This window comes from Marmota marmota, unplaced genomic scaffold, assembly GCF_001458135.2.
Source record: "Marmota marmota marmota unplaced genomic scaffold, marMar, whole genome shotgun sequence".
In the NCBI taxonomy this organism is placed as follows: domain Eukaryota; kingdom Metazoa; phylum Chordata; class Mammalia; order Rodentia; family Sciuridae; genus Marmota; species Marmota marmota.
The window spans coordinates 4,544,654-4,562,021 of record NW_026000142.1 but is presented as its reverse complement, the minus strand read 5'-3'; positions in this window follow the sequence as shown (position 1 = coordinate 4,562,021).

The following is a 17,368-nucleotide window of genomic DNA, read 5'->3' as shown; positions in this document are numbered from 1 at the left end:
ATATATATATATATATATATATAATTCTCAAAGAGCAACTTAGGAGAGATTTTTGGCTTAATTGGTACAGTAAGGGCTAGCCAGCTGTTCACTAAAACCCTTTTCTCCTGAATACACAGCTGGACTAAATTTCCCAACCTCTCTGTAGTTAGGGACCCAGTAACTGACTTCTGCCTGATTGAATGTTATCAGAGATGATGTTCTTCACTTACCAGGCTTAAAATCTTCCAACTTGATCTCCAGGCTCTTCTATTGTCTTCCAATGAAGTGGAACAGCAGGAAATTGCACAGCTCCAGGGATTGGAGGAGATGCTAGAAGAAGGAATTTTATGAGACTAATGTTTCCATAACCCATTATGGAATATGATGGGAATGAGAAGAACACTTCCATAAGTTGTTACTGTGGTTACTTGTTTGCAGGAATCAATCTATCCTTATTGATACATATTTGAGACTTTGCAATCAGACTTAGGTCTATTTCTCAGCTCTATAATGCAACTAACTCTGAAAACATGGGAAAATTACCAAATAGGTCTTGGTTTCAATATAAGCATAACATGGAAAGTAGGGCCACCCACTGTGAACATTAAATAAAGCAGAGTGTAGGTAAATCTTTTGGCAAAGCACCTGGCAATAGAGAATGTATGATAGAAGACAGCTATTATTATCTTCAGTACATAGGACATCACTTTTATGGTATTATTAGCCAACATGTAACTGGCAATGCATAATGAGACAAGAAATACTTGTTTAGTAGAAATATTTCTCTCTGCCAATCCCTAGAAAAAGAAACTTCAATGCTGTCTTCATCTATTATCAAAGTAATACTTCTGAATAAAAGAACATCTTGCTACTCTTAAAGAATGATGGAAAAATCTAAGAATGAGATTTGGGATTCAAATTCCAGTTCTGGGATATCGACCACTGGCCATGACAAAATGACTGGCATACAGAAATTACTCTTCTGCTGTAAACTATAAAACCAGACAAAATATATAAAATGACTAATGTCAGTACTGAACTACAAACTTCCCAGGGCTCTGTGATCCTTGACAGAAGAGAAACATGCGGTCATTTTGACCCTCTACTTCTGTCTAGGGCACTTTCTGAAGTATAGAAAATGGCATTCTCAGGAAGAGAATGAGGATGCCATGGAGTTTGGAACATACAAAAGTACTTGAGACAGTGATGATTAAAAAACTTGGGTCCCCAGATCTCTGCCTGAAAGTGCCCCTCAGGACCTTAGCCAAACACTGGATTGTACATGTGTTGGGAAAGACTCAGAGAGACCAACAGTGCAACAGCTGCTGGGAACTGACTTCTAAAATAAGAGGAGTCCTAGGAGACTTTGGAGAACTAGCCAGTCAGAGTGGAGTGAAGAGACCTCACTTAGGAACACTTGGGCATTTGGTTAAGGCTCCAGAAAGGCCATTCTTTAGTAATAACCATATCATAGAGTAAGAAACATGCCCTAGAACTAGAAAACATAAAATAAACCTTCACTGAGAAAATCCAGTCCATCAGTTTTCTCAACCTCTGTGAATTCCAGGAGGTTTAGCATCATTCCTGGCCTTTACTCCTCTGTATGCCACCATTGCTCCCAACGAAAAATATCTCCATACATTGTCCAATGTTTCCTGGTCTGGGAGAAGGAAAGTTACCCCAAGTCAAGCACTACAGCTCTATGAGGTCTAAGTGATCCACCATGAATTGATTGACAGTCCCCTTCGTTGAAGGAAATACATAATCTGCAAATCATATAACATTTACAATGTCTAGTGCTTGCAAAGAAGCCAAAAAATGTCACTTGAAGTCAAAAGAAAAAAATAATGGTCAGTGGAAGCAATCCTCCAAGATGATGCAGATGTTGGAATTATCAGAGAAGTACTCTTAACAACCTGTCACAAATGTGTTTAAAGATTTAAAGGAAATGATGGATAAAATGGGTGACTATAGTATAGAGTATCTATAGAGACATGGAAACTATGAAAAAAAGAACCAAAGGGAAATTCAAAAACTGAGAAATAAATTATGTAAAATTAAAAAAAAACTCACTGGATGGCCATAAGAGAAAATTGTACAATAGAAAAAAAGGACCAGCAAGCTTGAAGACAGGTTAACATAAATGACCAAGTTGAAGAACAGAGATAAAAATGCCTAAATACAAACTGTACCTTATGTGCTATAGGACAGTAGCAAGATGTCTAACAGACATATAATTAGAGTCCCAAGAGGATGTAAGAGAAAGAGATTAAGGTCTTAATATGTTTGAAGAAAAAAGAATGGTTAAAATTTCCTTATATTTGGTGCAAAACATAAATCCATGAATCTGAAGATGACCAGCAAACACAGAACAGTTCAAATATAAAGCTGCTCATACCTAGACTCCCAATGGCAAAATAATTAAACACAAAAATAAAGAAGCATTTTATTTATGTTTCCCAAAGGGGAAAATAATTACATATAAACAAACAATAATAGAAATATCTCTATTTCTTATTAGGAACAATGGAGACTGGAAGACTATGAGACTGCATCTTTAAAGTGTTAAAAAAGAGATTTCTTTCTAGCCAAGGCAGAGTAACAATAGGGGGAAAAATAAAACTAAAGTAACACAAAGAAAATATATATATTCTCTCCCAGTGAGGGAAAAATCAGGCAGACCTCAGTTTTTGAGTTGAAAGAATGTAGTTCAGAGTCCAGGGAAAATATGACAGTAGAATTTGCAGGACAGAGAACCAGAAGGAAGAGATGCTCACAAAGAGAGAAGTCTGTAAACTTTCACAGCATCTTCCTCAAAGACTCAGCACATTCACTTGAGGCCAAGGAATTAAAGGAACTGATACCCGGTGATGCCCTAGGACAATGATTAGTGCCTATTGTCACCAGGCAAACTAGAGAACTGAATTATTCACATTTGGTAGAGTATTTAGAAAGGGATTTCTTTAGAAATAGGAAATAATTACCACCTGACTAAATGATGCACTGGTCACAACCTAGTTACGTTGTAAAAGCAAGATCCAGAAGATTCAAATCACTTCCAAATAACTGCATCCCAGAACAAAGCACAGAAACATTTATAGGACACAAAAATATCCAGCACCCAAGATAGAATTCACAGTCTCTGGTATCCAATAAAAAATTGCCAGGCATATGAAGAAACCAAATTATACAATTGATAAGGAAGAGGAATATCAATCAAGTGAAACCAAGCCAGAACAGAGGCCAACGTTGGAATTAAAAGACAAGGACATCAAAATAATCATTTTGACTGTATTCTGTATGCTCAAAATGTTAAGTAAAGACAAGAAATATAAAACAAGGAAGAGACTTTCTGAAGCCAGGAACCAGGGCACCAAACTTTAATATATAAAAAATACATAAATGGCAGTACACTGAATAGGAATAAGGACTTATTAGATATCCATATATCTAATAAGAAAAGATCAGGAAACTTGAAGGAAAAATAAAAACTTCACAAAACGCATCACAGAAAGAAAATGAATTTATAAAAACAGAGTATACATGACCTGTGGGCCAACTTTGAGTGGCCTAATATTTTTATATTTAGAGTCACTGAAGACTAAATTTAACAAAATATGGCCAAATCTTTCTAGATCAATGAAAATCAAAGAAAGCTGGGGAAACGCAAAACAAGTAAAATGAATTAAAATACCAAGTAATGTTGTAATCAAACTGGTCAAAACCAATGATAAAGAGAAAATCTGAAAAGCACCTAGTAGGGAGAAAACTAAATAATAATAATAATAATAATAATAATAATAATAATAATAATGAAAAGAAGAGAGGATGAAAGCAGATTCTTTGAGACAAAAGAAGCAAGAAGACAATAGAGAAACTTCTTAAAATATGAAAAGAAAAACCCTGTCAATCTAGAATTCTATATTCAGCAAAAATATTGCTAAAAGGAAAGCAAAATAAAGATGTTTCAGACATGAAAAAGTTGAAATTATTTATAACAGCAGATCTGTACTACAAGAAATGTTAAAAGAAATCCTTCAGGCAGAATGAAAAAGATATCATACAGAATACGGATCTACCTGAAGGAAAAGAGAACACTAGAAATGGTAGCTATGTGGAAAAAAATGTCAGATTTTATCCTTATTTAAATCACTTCAAAAGAAAATTTGCTACTTAAAGAAAATTAATAACATAATTTTGGGGGGTTATAATGTGTATAAATAAAATGAAAAGCTGGAAAGCAGAAAATGGAAGTATACTATTGTGTGATTATTATGTCATATGGGAGGTTGTATCATATTGATTCCAAGTAGGTCCTAATAAGTTAAGGTTGCATATTTCAATTTCAGATCAATGTCTTAAGAAAACATAGAGACATAGTTAAAAATACAACACAGGAAATAAAATGGAATATTACTAAAAATATCAATTAACCCAAATTCTAATTCTGCCACTTGCTTCTTGATGATGTTTCACAAATTATTTCAATTTCTTTTAACTTCCGCTTCTTCATCACCAATTAAATATATTTACTAATAGTAATCTTATTAAATTGAAAATATAAACCAATTTTTAAGTTCTTTGAGGAAAGAGATCAAATATTTAATTTTATGTTTCTATTACAGAATATCAATTTTCTTTTCTTATTTGTTAAAGGAGTATAATAGTGTCTACCTTCCAAGACTTCTTGAGGTTTAACTTAAGTAGCACTTATGATAGGTTGCAGCACAGACTCCGGCATACGTTTCTCATCTTTTCACTCCCCAAAAGTCACATGCCATTGGAATTAAAGAGCCCTACCTAAAAAGTAATGATCCAATGACTAAGTTCTGTCATTTGATGTGTGAACAACCTTAGGCAACAGGGCCCCTACTTAGAACTTCAAATACATATGGACCTTGTCAATCTGGTTTCTCCTTGTAGACCCAGCAACCTACCACCAGATGGCAGAAGATGTGTGAAGAATCCTATGCATAGGGTCATCCTAACTGGGAAGAGAGTCCAAATCTCTGGGATTTAACTGGGAAGAAGCATTCCAGAGAGTAAACAAAATAGTATGGACTCTTCTCACAGCCTGGATACAAGACTTTACACGGATGATTCGTACTGCCCGTGAGAAGGTAATGCTTAAGATCTTCTCATCTTTTCTTCTTTTTTTTCCCCTAGTGCTGGGGATTGTACCCAGGGGTGTTCTATCACTGAACTACTTCCCCAGCCCTTTTTATTTTTTTTTATTTTGAGACAAGTTCTCACTAAGTTTCTTAGGGACTCACTCAGTTGCTGAGGCTGGCCTTGAGCTTTCAGTTCCCCTGCCTCAGACTTCCAAGTCGCTGGGATTACAGGAGTGCACCACTGTGCCCAGCTATGCAATCTCTTCAACTCTTGATAGTCATAGTCTACAGGTATCAGAAGAGCTTTGGTTCAGGCTAGATTCACAATCACACAGATCCTAGACTCCTGCAGCAGGAGTAAATCAGTGTGTGTCTAAATTAAACTGATTCAAATTCAAAGATCATAATGAGCAATGCCAGAAATGGATTATATCACAATGGATTTTTACAATCCATGATTTCTTACATATGTAAAATACATTACATGTGTACATATATGTAAAATATACATATGTGAGCAGGTGTCTTATGTATATTGTGTAATAATGATGAGTAAATAATATTTTATTATTTTTATGATATTATAGAAGGAAATGTTCCTCTTTAGAAAGGAATTCTAACTAATAAATGCAGAAAAGGTGATAGAATTCAAAAATCACCATTCACGACCACTACATTAATAACTGATAAAGATAAGAATCAGCAATAGAGGATGAAACCATGGATGAAAGATTGTTGAACAGGATATTCATACAGTCTGAAAGTATCACTCCCTGATTACTTATGTATTTTAAAAGGGAAAAGTTTTGACTCAGAGTGGGAAAATCTGATGGACCTCACCTTCATCAGTAAGAAGAAAAACTGACCTAATGTGTCTCTGAATTAAATATAGTAAGAAGGATGATGATAACAACCCCACTTCTATAATATTCCTGAAAAAAAAAAGTTTAATCTGAGTCATAAGGAAATTATTAGATACAGGCTGGGGGTGTAGCTCAGTGGTGAAGCGCTTGCACAGCATGCAAGAGGCCCTGGGTTCTATCCACAGCACCACAAAGAAAAGAAAAAAAAAACAATAAAGAAGATCATTAGATATATCCAAACTGAAGGACAATCTGCAAAACAACAAACTTTGACTCTTCAAAGGCAAAACAACAAACTTTGACTCTTCAAAGGCCAAAATACTGTCCCAGAGTACAGGGCATTAAAGAGACAAATAAACTGTTTATGATCATTGAATAGCTCCTGGGTTTTTAATTCTTTTCTAAAAATTTAAAATATCTATAAATTACCTTGTTGGGAAAGTTATGAAATGTTGAATAAGCACAATATATGAGTTAATAATATTATATCCATGTCAATATCTTGATTATGATATTAATGTTTGGTTAATTTGAAGACTGTTCATATCTTAGAAAACATGGGCTAAGGAGGAAATGTCAAGAAAGCTTTTACTAACTCTCAATTAATTCAGGCAAAGAAAAAAATTATCTATTTAACTCTATCAAGCATGAGAAGGCAATCATCTGACTCTTAAATGTCATATCATATATGTCCCAGCAGAACAGTTCTGATGTTGAATGGCAACAGAGAGAAAGCACATAAGCACAAAAGTGACAGAGATGTTGAGAAGTAAATCAGAGTAATGTGCTTATAGGTGTTTATTGAACTATTCTTGAATGTACCGTTTCAATAAAGTTGAAATTTATTTGGGGCTGTTTTTAAATTTGATTCTGGGAAATATCATTTGAGTAAGTCAGTTCTAATGAGGATCTACCATCCTAGAAGAAGAGAGAGAGGGGAGTAAACCAGAGTTTGATATTTATTGAAGCTTAAATGAAGTAAATAACCATGTCCATGTGTGTTAGATGAGGAAGTTGGTCACAACCAGCTGGTTGTGAGGGAGACATTTATGCTCCTCCCGCTTCTGCTATTCTGATTACAACACTTTTTCTTGTTCAGTTCCTAGATTACAGAAGTAGCTCAGGCCAGCTGGGCACAGTGGCACCATGCTTGTAATACCAGTTACTGAGGAGGCTAAGGCAGAAGGTTCATGAGTTCAAGGCCAGTGGGGTAACTAAGCAAGATCCCATCTCAAAATAAAAAGTCCTGCGGGTCTGGCTCAGTGGTGGAGCACCTCTGGGTTAGATCTCCAGCACCAAATAATACTAATTTTGCTACTACTACTATTAATAATAATAATGACTCTGATCAAAAGGAGGAGCCATTCCTTCTCCGAAGGCAACCTCTACAGCCCAGGCCTTTATTCTCCTGAGTTGTTTTGATCAGAACTTTTTTTTTTTTTCCCCTCCCTGGTCATTTTAATGTTCCTAATCAGAACCATTAAAGAGACTGCCAGTGCATTCCTACCCTGGCCTCTCTGAGCTCTGGCAGCATGCCCATTTTTAAGTCCACATGCAGGCTCCACAGGACAACAGCATGTGTCCTTACCTGGCATAGAGGTGGGTCATCACATCCACATCTAAGAAAGGTCGGTCTTCAATGCTGCTCTAAGATCCCCAGCTGTGCTCCCTTATGTTATCATACTTTGCAGGACTCCACAGAGTCTATTTCGAGATTTTTTAGAAGTGGGAAAGTTGGCATGGTGTGTGAGATCCATTGAAATATATTTTCTAAAGGACACACTCCTTTAGAAAAATGGAGATTCGAATGCCCTCTTATTCCCTGTGTCCTATGCTTGATCCCCAACCATGGAAGACCTGGAATGTATGTAGAAATTAATCAGGTATTGAAAAAGAAATGGCATGCACAGGAATTCATTATGACATGGACCACCCTGGTCTAGATGGTTCTTGGGTTTTTCCTCTTCCTATGCAGTTGCTCAGCACTATGCTATCTATAAAAAATTACATCTGTCTCTCACTACCTTGTTAACTTGAATTCAGAAAATTTTTTAAAAAAATTTAAAAATAGGAACTTTGAATGTTTCAGAGTATCTTGGACAAATTGCTGATCTCTCTGCATTTCTGTTGCCTTACTTCTAAAATAGCAGTGTCTCTTTGTGGTATATGGGAATTAAATGAAAATGTGAACTCCTACCTGATTACGACCTTCTAGGGAATAAGGACTTCTTGTTATCTTTGTGTCACTACACCGCAGACTTTAAATACATGTTAGATTGAACATCAGATCTGAATATAAATAGATGCCCCAACAAAAATAATTCCTACATGGTCTCAGAAACAACATTTTAACTAATAGTTCCTATAGATGGAAGCTATTACAGTGGGTGTGGGTAGCTTCCTTTTCTTGTATCTGTTTGCTTCACTGTTCCTATACCGAACAGCAATAGCTGTTAGATACAGGAAAAGTTTAAACATACTACATTACTGTCTTCTAATTAGATAGTTTAATGAACAGAGCAATAAAAATATGTTAGGACAGGAGTCAGCAAACTTCTGTGGAAGGACAGATAATAAACATCCAGACTTTGCATGCCATATGGGCTCTGTCACACTAGTCAACACTATAATTGTAATGGGAAAGCAGTCATAGACAATATGCAAATGATGAACATGGCTGGGTTTCAATAAAACTTTATTTATGGACATTAAAATTTGAATTTTATGCAATTTTTATGTTTATCAATTTTTTAAAAATTTTTATTTCAAATATGTTGAAGTATAAAAACATGCTTCACTCACTGGCCATGCAAGAATGGTCCATTTGGGATTAGGATATTACTTGTTTGCACAAAATACTTACATTAGAATATTGCATAAATTTATCAATCATTTTACATACCATAAAATTCAATTTCTGAAAGCATGAATTAAATAGATACTGAATTGAAATTCATGTTTTAGAAAGAAAGTTTTAAGATAATCATTAAGTGCTTCTTTAGAAGGGAGTCCTTTATCAAAACTTTACTGATATACTTTTCAATTTTTTTCTAATAACAATAAGAAATTTAAAAATCTATCAGCAAATTGCAAACATTATTTTTACAGTGTGTGGATAATTCAAGGTGATTAAATTAGGTCTTAATGGCTTCAAGGCACCACTTAGCACATTTATTCATTCATTTTATGCAATGGCCCTCCTCCTGTACACAAATACTAACAACTCTAGAGGTACCATCCATATTTTTTTTAGAAAAAAAATATGCATTTTCTCTTGGACATTTAATCATTCCAATTAGGTAGCTTAAGTAAGAAAAAAGGGAGAACTACACAAGTTTCCCATTGAGGGATACTAAAATGTATAAAAAAGACTTTGCAAAACGCACACCCACACACACACACATGTTAAATCATTCTTTATCTCTTTCCAATTGATTTGCCTGAATCTTGAAACCTGTATCAGTATTTTTACATGATATCTGTTTTACAGAACAGATTTACAGGAAGGATGACTTCTCCCTATAAGGAGTAGGGAGGATGGAGGTCCTGCATTTCCCTGTGCCAAAGATGGCTCAAGCAATGGTGTGGGTGAACTAGGCAAGCAAGTTTTCTATTGTTCTAGAAAATATTCACTTATATTCTTGTAAGGGAAGAAGAACAAAGAGAAAAGAAAAATGTTAGCTAATGATAGGTTCAACGCAAAGAATTTTGATAGGCTAAGTGGCAGAGTAAACACCAGGAAAGTTAGTTAAATCAGGTGATCAGGAAAAGGTCTCTTGGAGGAGGTGACACTGATGTTAAGATTTAGTTCCCAAGACCACAGATGCATCAGGAGCAAAGGGAAATGCATTCCAGCCAGCATGAACTGGTACAGGGGCCTAAAGTGAGAACCAGTTGGTCTATTTGAGAAACAAAAGGAATATCTGCATGTAGCCTTTTGTAAGCCAGGCCAAGAAGTTTGGATTTCACTTTAAGGGCAGTGGGGCAAGAATTAAAGGAGGAAGATCAATAAGAAAAGTATAAAATTAAACATTCCTTTTTTTAAAGGAATTGAACAATAAGTGTTTATTTTTCACATGTCTGGAGTGGCTGGCTAGACAATTATGCCTCTGATATCTTAGCTGGGCTCAACTTGCTGGTTGGCTCAGCTGGGACACCTACAGCAATTCAGCTATGATCCACATGACTCCAGAAACCAGACAGGTTTGTTCTTATAACCAAGACATAGGGGGAAGAGCAATCAAGTGCAAACAACATGCATTTTTTTTTTGTTTCTGATTGCATCATTTTTATTAACTTCCCATCATCCCAAACAAATCAAATGGCCTACTCAGGCCAACATAAAAGTATGACCATGAAGTTACAGTAAAGAACATGGATATGGAAATGTGAAATATGGGAACATGAAATGTGGGAGAAGTGGGAGAAGGTTTTCCCTTAAAGACTTAGGCTGTGTAGGAATCCAGACAAGGGAGGCTTCGCTGCAGAGTAGATAGGGCATTGGGGCACCATCTGTAGGACAGAGGATATTTTTAGGAAGTCTAGGCACCTGCCAATTTGGGAGTGAAAGCAAGAGATTCTGTATCTTTGAACCTTTAGGACTTTAAAAGTTTTGATACAGGGCCTTGGAATGCAAATACCTTTCTGGCATATTGGTAGTTTAGAATGTTGTACACATGACAGTTTTCTAGTTGTTTGTTATTTTATGTTTGGTTTAGTTTAGCTTAGTTTCATTAGATTATCTCATTTGAACCATGAATAGTGAATTTCCAGTATACACACATATACACACATACACATACAAAGAGAAAGAGAGAAATTGCAAGCTGCAAGTCTTTTATGATTATAAAAGAAAACATTTGCAGCATTTTAAAACTTGGTTCAGAGCAGGGCCATTTGAACTATATGAATGGAGAAGTTAAAATTTTCTTTCATTTTTCTGATACATCTTTTAACTCTTCTTTGATTTTAGAAAAGGTGAGCCCTCTGAGGGAAGCAAGATAGTCAGTCAGTACTTTACCACTGATCTCAATAAATATCTGTCAAATGACAAACGTTTAAAAAAGAAAAGAAAAAATTAACCATTCTGAAATAAACTATTATGATACAATTTTTGAAGCAAGCACCAGATGGTCATTTTTTTCCCTCCAAAAAGCAGATAAAACCAGGCAGGTGGGCCTACATGAAAAAGCATCAGGAGGCTTGCAGGATGAGGGCTGCCTCCACCTTTAGAAAACAAGCCATTACTTCTTATCTTTTGTACCTGACTTAGCATTCTCATGACAATTAGGTGACTTGACCAGTCTTTGCACTAAGAATGGCATGTGAGATCATTTCAGTCCAATGGTCACTTTACCTTAACTATGTACTGTCCTGCACCAGTGTGAATGTATTGATTTATGATTACCTTTTGTTCTCTGCCTGTAAAGGTCATTTCAACCTCATTTTCTTCAGAACAGTCTTTCAGGGTAACCTAAATCTGTGTTCCAGGGCCTACATCACTCATATCACTCAGGATAAACTATCTTTTTATCTTTCTCTAAAACAGAGTCATCATTTTGCACTGACAAATGTATTATAGTAGTCCAGGCCAGAGATGATGGTGGCTATGAGCAGATCAGTAACAAAAGAGTTGGAGACAAATGAAGGTGGAAAAGATGTTTCTGTTTTGAAGATAAAAGCAACAGATCTTTAAAAGGCCAGGTGTGGGTGTGACTAAGAAAAGAAGAATCAAGGATGACTCCTCCAAATTTGAGTTTAGCAACTTCATGGATAAAGTTGCCATCTGCTGAAAAAGCAAGATGGGAGAATTTTGATCACTGGGTGGGAACAGGTCAAGAGTCCTGTTTTTGTCATATAGTCTCCCCTTGTTATCCTTGGGGGATTGGCTCTAGGACCATCTATGGATACTATATTCAAGTCCTTTATAAAAATTGACATGGTAATGGTATACAATCTTCATTTATCCTCTAATATATTATAAATGTCTTTAGATTACCTATAATGCCGAATTTAATGTCAAGTTCTATATAATTAGTTGCTGTACTGTATTGTTCAGAGAATAATAACAGGAAAAAAATGTACACATGTTCAGTACATAAGCCATTTACTTTTCAAATATTTTCAATCTGCAGTTAGTTGAATCCACAGGTAGAGAACCCATGGATGTGGAAGATGGACTACTTAAACTTGAAATACTGTATCCATTTCCTAGGGCCATTGTAACAAATTACCATAAACTGAGTGGCTTAAGACAATAGAAATGTATTCTCTCCCAGCTCTGAAGCCAGAAGTTCAAAAATAAATGCATAGGCTGGGTAATGAATTCTAAAAGATTCAGTCTAACCCCACAACTGTTGAAAACTGAAACGGACTCAACCATTAAGGTAAGAACTCTGTAATGGTTAAGAGCATGCCCATGGACACAAATATGCTTGCTGCTACAAAAGCAATACTGAGGAAAGAAGAATTAGAGGGAAGAAAATTGGGCTTACTCAAGGACCTGCACTCTGAGAAGATGCAGGGGGGCAATTGTCCAAAAAAGAGACCATCTTAGAGAACTTAGGAATGTAAAAGGGCTTTAATTAGGAAGGGAAAGGAGCTGAGGTTGGGGGGCTTCTGGGCAAGAGGCAAAAAGACTATGCGCTCAACAGGATCTCCTGCCCAGAACCTCAGGATTGACCTTGACCTTCTAAGACTAGTTCCTATAATTCTGTAGACAAACACTACTTTTCTACAAGTTTAACCTCACAGCAGTTTCCATGTTTTGTGTTAGTAGACATGCAGGACTAGAATAAGGAGGGTCATTAGACAGGCTGATATTACCTGAGGGTCACCAGATATTCTGGGTTTTAGAAACCCAAAGAATGATTATCTAGCAGTTAACATCTTAATTATTTAGTTGTGGCCTTTCTTTAGATTTTTTAGAATGCCAGACAAGGGTAGGGGAAGACAAAGGAAAACTCACAGAGGAGCAACATATTCCAATTAAAAGAAAAAATAATTATAGGCAGAGACTAAAGGTAACAGAATATGCCACCCCCAAAATATGCCTCTTTCACTTAAGTATTATTTTTGAGCTTATTATTTTTGAGAAACTACAGATATAGGAGAAGCTCTGAAAACAGAGAAGTTACCCTTATAAAGGAAATTTACATCTATGAAGGCATCTCCATAGGTAAGGATCTCCTCTCGGTACTAGGAAGAAGGGGATGACTAAATCATGAAAGACTCTTTTCAGTGGAGAAGGAACCAACTTAAATCTGCCTAACATACCTAACTCTTGCTTGCCTGCTCTTCCTGGTCACCTTCTCATAACTAGCCCTGGCCACAACTTTCTCTCTTTTTTGCTTTCTGTTGAAGATGGCATCTAACTCAATTCTAACCCACCCCAGAGTTATTCTTTCCTGAAGTTTTCTCCTGTGTATATATGAAGTATGCATTTTAATACATTTGTTTATTTTTTCTCAGTAATCTGTCTTTTGTTGCAAGAGTCCCAGCCAAGAACTTAAAAGGATTGTCAACTGAAAATAAAATTAACATGATCAAGAACAAAGAAAATTATATTTATATCTGGCTAATTAGGATTGTGATCCAGGAAAACAGAGCTTCAAGTAAACTTGAAAGGGTGATTTGAGGTTTTACAAAATGATGGCTCTATTTATATCTTGAAACCATGAGTAGGAATTGAAATTCTATCATTTGTTAATCAGGAATTGTGATTGGTGCTGGCCAAAAAATAGGTTGTCTTGTAAGAAAGAGACTGGGTGCAGCCCTGGTCTCTGAGCAGTTAGGGAGAAGGAATGGGTCATATGGAAGGTCAGCAGAGGTTAACAAATCATGTTTCAGGAATCTGAAGGTGGCTAAGTCCAAAGGTTTGCTCACAGCTGGGAGCAGGCTTGTCTATAGCCCAATTAAAAGGTTCAGACAGCGTAAGAAATTTCAACAAAGGCTAAGCACCTATTTTTCATCTGTTTTTAAAGCTCTGTGCTATTTCTAATATCTCATCATTGTGTACCAGACAGAATGCAGATCTTATATAAAGCCTCCCAAAAGCTGATTGATTGAATTACTAGAATCAATGCTCCAAGTTAAACCTTTCAGTTACAGTGAAACATAAGCAATTTATACTTTCCATTTTGTATTCATTGTTTCCACAAATGTTTATTTACTGCAGATGTTCTAGGAGTTAAGGCTACAACAATGAACCAAAGCTATTGCCTTAACTTTCAATTCTAATGGGAAATTCAAGTAATTACCTCATCTTTAAATGCATGTATTATATAAATAAATGGTGAAAAATAAAACTGAGTGAGGGCATAGAAAGAATGGGATGGTGAGAGAAGCTTTCTTTGAGGTGGCATTGAAGGGGAACCCTGGGTGAAGGGTGTCTCCAGATCTATTTTCTGCTCTTTGTGTACCAACACTTTGCCCCACTGATATCTCTGCAAACAGTTTTTGTTGTTGTTGTTGTGTTGTTGTTGTTGTTGTTTGCCTCATTTTATCTCTAGATTAAACTGTTTACCTCGTCATTTTAAGTAATGGGATGTTAGTGCTCCAAGGACTGTAGTCAGAGAGATAGTTAACATGATGATTATGTGGAAAGAATGCAGGGGGTGGCTTGAGCAAGACAGCCTGGCAATTTTTTCCTTAAGAAAAGAGCAGAGTTTGTTTTTTTTTTTCTTTTCTTTTCATTATTTAATTCTGAAACCTCAGATTTCATTTAATATTAAATGACTTATCAGAGACAGTTTGAAATATGGTTTTCTTTATATTCCACTGACTTAACATCATTTCTCTGTGGTGAAGTCTCTTTGCTGTAAAAGGCCTTTTTATAGATAATTGAGCCTGTGAGTGAAATCTGGGCATTTGAAGGAAATACAGCTGATTCTCTTTCCAGAGGGATATAATCCTGGCCTCCTTCCTGGAACCAGAAAAGTATACGAGGCAAATGACAGTCCTTGATTTCTATCAAAGATCCAAGACTATTCCCTGACAGTTGGGGGGGCAGATTGCCAAGCTGCCCATCTACTCCAACATCTATTCAGGGCATGCAGCACTCAGATAATAAATGATGGGCCACTGGAGCCATTAACAAGGAGAAGATGCATTGATAACTTATCTTCTCTTCACAAAAATTCAGCAGAAATATCCATCAAGCCCATTGTGAAAGAAAGACACATAGATCAAAGAAAGAAGGGAAGGAAGGGAGGAAGGGAGAGAGGGAACAAAAGAAAGAGAAAGAGAAAGAATCATAAGCAAAAAAAAAAAAAAGGGGGGGGAGAGGTATCCTCTTTTACTCAGAAAATAGCACTAGAAACTGATAAACTCCTTAGTTAAAATCACAGGAGGGGTTATGTTCAGCTTTATTACTGGATAGCAGGTTTGTACATTACAGAGCATTATAAACAGCATCGTATAAATAAAGCAGCAGATATACACAATCAAACCGTCTATTGAGGCATGGAACCACAGGGCAGCAGCAATCACCATACAAAACAGGGCAGTGACAATACAATTCCAAATCCATTTGATAGGCAAACGATATCAGTTGAAATTTCTCAGGGTGAATGAGTTTAAAACTCGTTATCTGTAGAGCAGCCTATCCCATGATACTACTTTATTTATTCAGATGGAGACTGGAGAATATGGGTAAACATTATAGCTTCAGCCTCAAAATGCTTTGAAGATAAATCCAATGTAGTATTTGTTCTTTTCCACCGTAGAAGAAAATGGTGGGGATTGAGGAAAATGGACAAAGGAAGTATCTTCAAAAAATATCATGCATAGAACTGTGAAATGGCAAGATGTGTTTACCACTATAAACATATTTATATTCCCACTTTATAGTTTTAAAGAGCTAGGAATTTCCCTAGTCTCTTCTAGCAGTCTAGCAGGTAGTTCAGATCCGTTGTGTCTGAAGGCACCAGTTGGTCAGAACAAATAACAAAGTCGTATCACGAAGTGCAAATCACAAAATACACATTTGTTTTATTGAATTTTCACATTTTTTTTCTTTTCTCCCATTGGGATCCCTAGTTAGTTTCAGCTTAATGAAGCAAAGTGTCTAAAATGGAACTAAGGGGAAAAATGTTTCTCTGAAAGTACAATAACAATAATTCTTGAAGGGATTGTGGTTGGAGAAGGTTGGAAACATTTTCTGGGGAGATGAGAATACAAAATTTAACTCTTTTAGGCCCTCTGTTTTTCCTTACTATAAGAAACAGTTGGATTTGCACTAGGTGAAGGCCTCTCAGTCTTAATAAACATTCTCTCTTGTGATGAAGGTTGAATCCTCTATCTTAACAGTCTACTTTATGATTTTAATCTGGAATCTCCCACAAAGAGCTCATTGGTGTTAAATCATGGTCCCAGGGCAGCAGGTTTTACCTTTCCCTCTTTCCATCTCCCTCTCTCTATTTCCCTATCTGACTGCCATGAGCTGACACTTTTCCTCCACCATGCCCTTTTACCATGATGTTTCTGCCTTGGAGTCAGCCAACCACGGAAGGAACCTCTGAAACCATAAGCCAAAATAAATCTTTCCTCCTCTAAGTTGCTCTTAGTGAGTGTTTTGGTCACATTAATGATGAACTAATAGTTCACTTATTTGTTTACTCTTGAAATTTGCTACTTTAGGTAAAATGAGAATAGACTGATCATAAAGATCTCCCTCTCCCTCAAAAGAGGGATTTACTAAACACAAGAAAAAAAGTCTAATTGCACTTGCTGATTTGGGGGTGAAATATTACATTTGGGATTTCTTAGAGTAAACAGCATATTTGTTGATTGTGCTATATGCACTTAGCTTTACAGAAGTTGCAGTCAGATGTGGGATATGGGTGTGGGTTTGGATTATGTGGGTTTGGATTAACATCTACCTGTGTTTTCTCTTCAGCTATAAAATGAAGAATTAGACACTCTAAGTCTCATTCAATGTTCTATGACACGAATCTTCCTTAAGGACCATAGAATGGTACATACATTTTTAGGGCAAGAGATCTCAGCCAATATGGACTAATGTTTATCAACCACTGGCTTTACCTCTTTTAATCTTTACAACAACCCTATAAATTGTTATCATTCAAAATTTTGAGTAAGATAATGAGCAAGCCTGAAAATATTGAATAAAATTCTCAAGATTTCATAGTTATGATATCAGAAAAGTCTATATTTATCTAATCACAAAGACAAATATTTTTTACTCTCTCTCCTTTCTTCCTTCTTTCTACAAAAACAAGTTTTTAACCACTGTGCATATCACAGCCCTCAATATTTTAATTAGTCCCATGGATTACATTTATATTCACAACTGGTAGCCAAGAAGGTCAAATAATTTGGTCAAGGTCATAAAGTCAAAAGGGTCAGAATTAGAACCTGATCCCAGTTTGTTTTCCTCCAGGTTAGTATGTT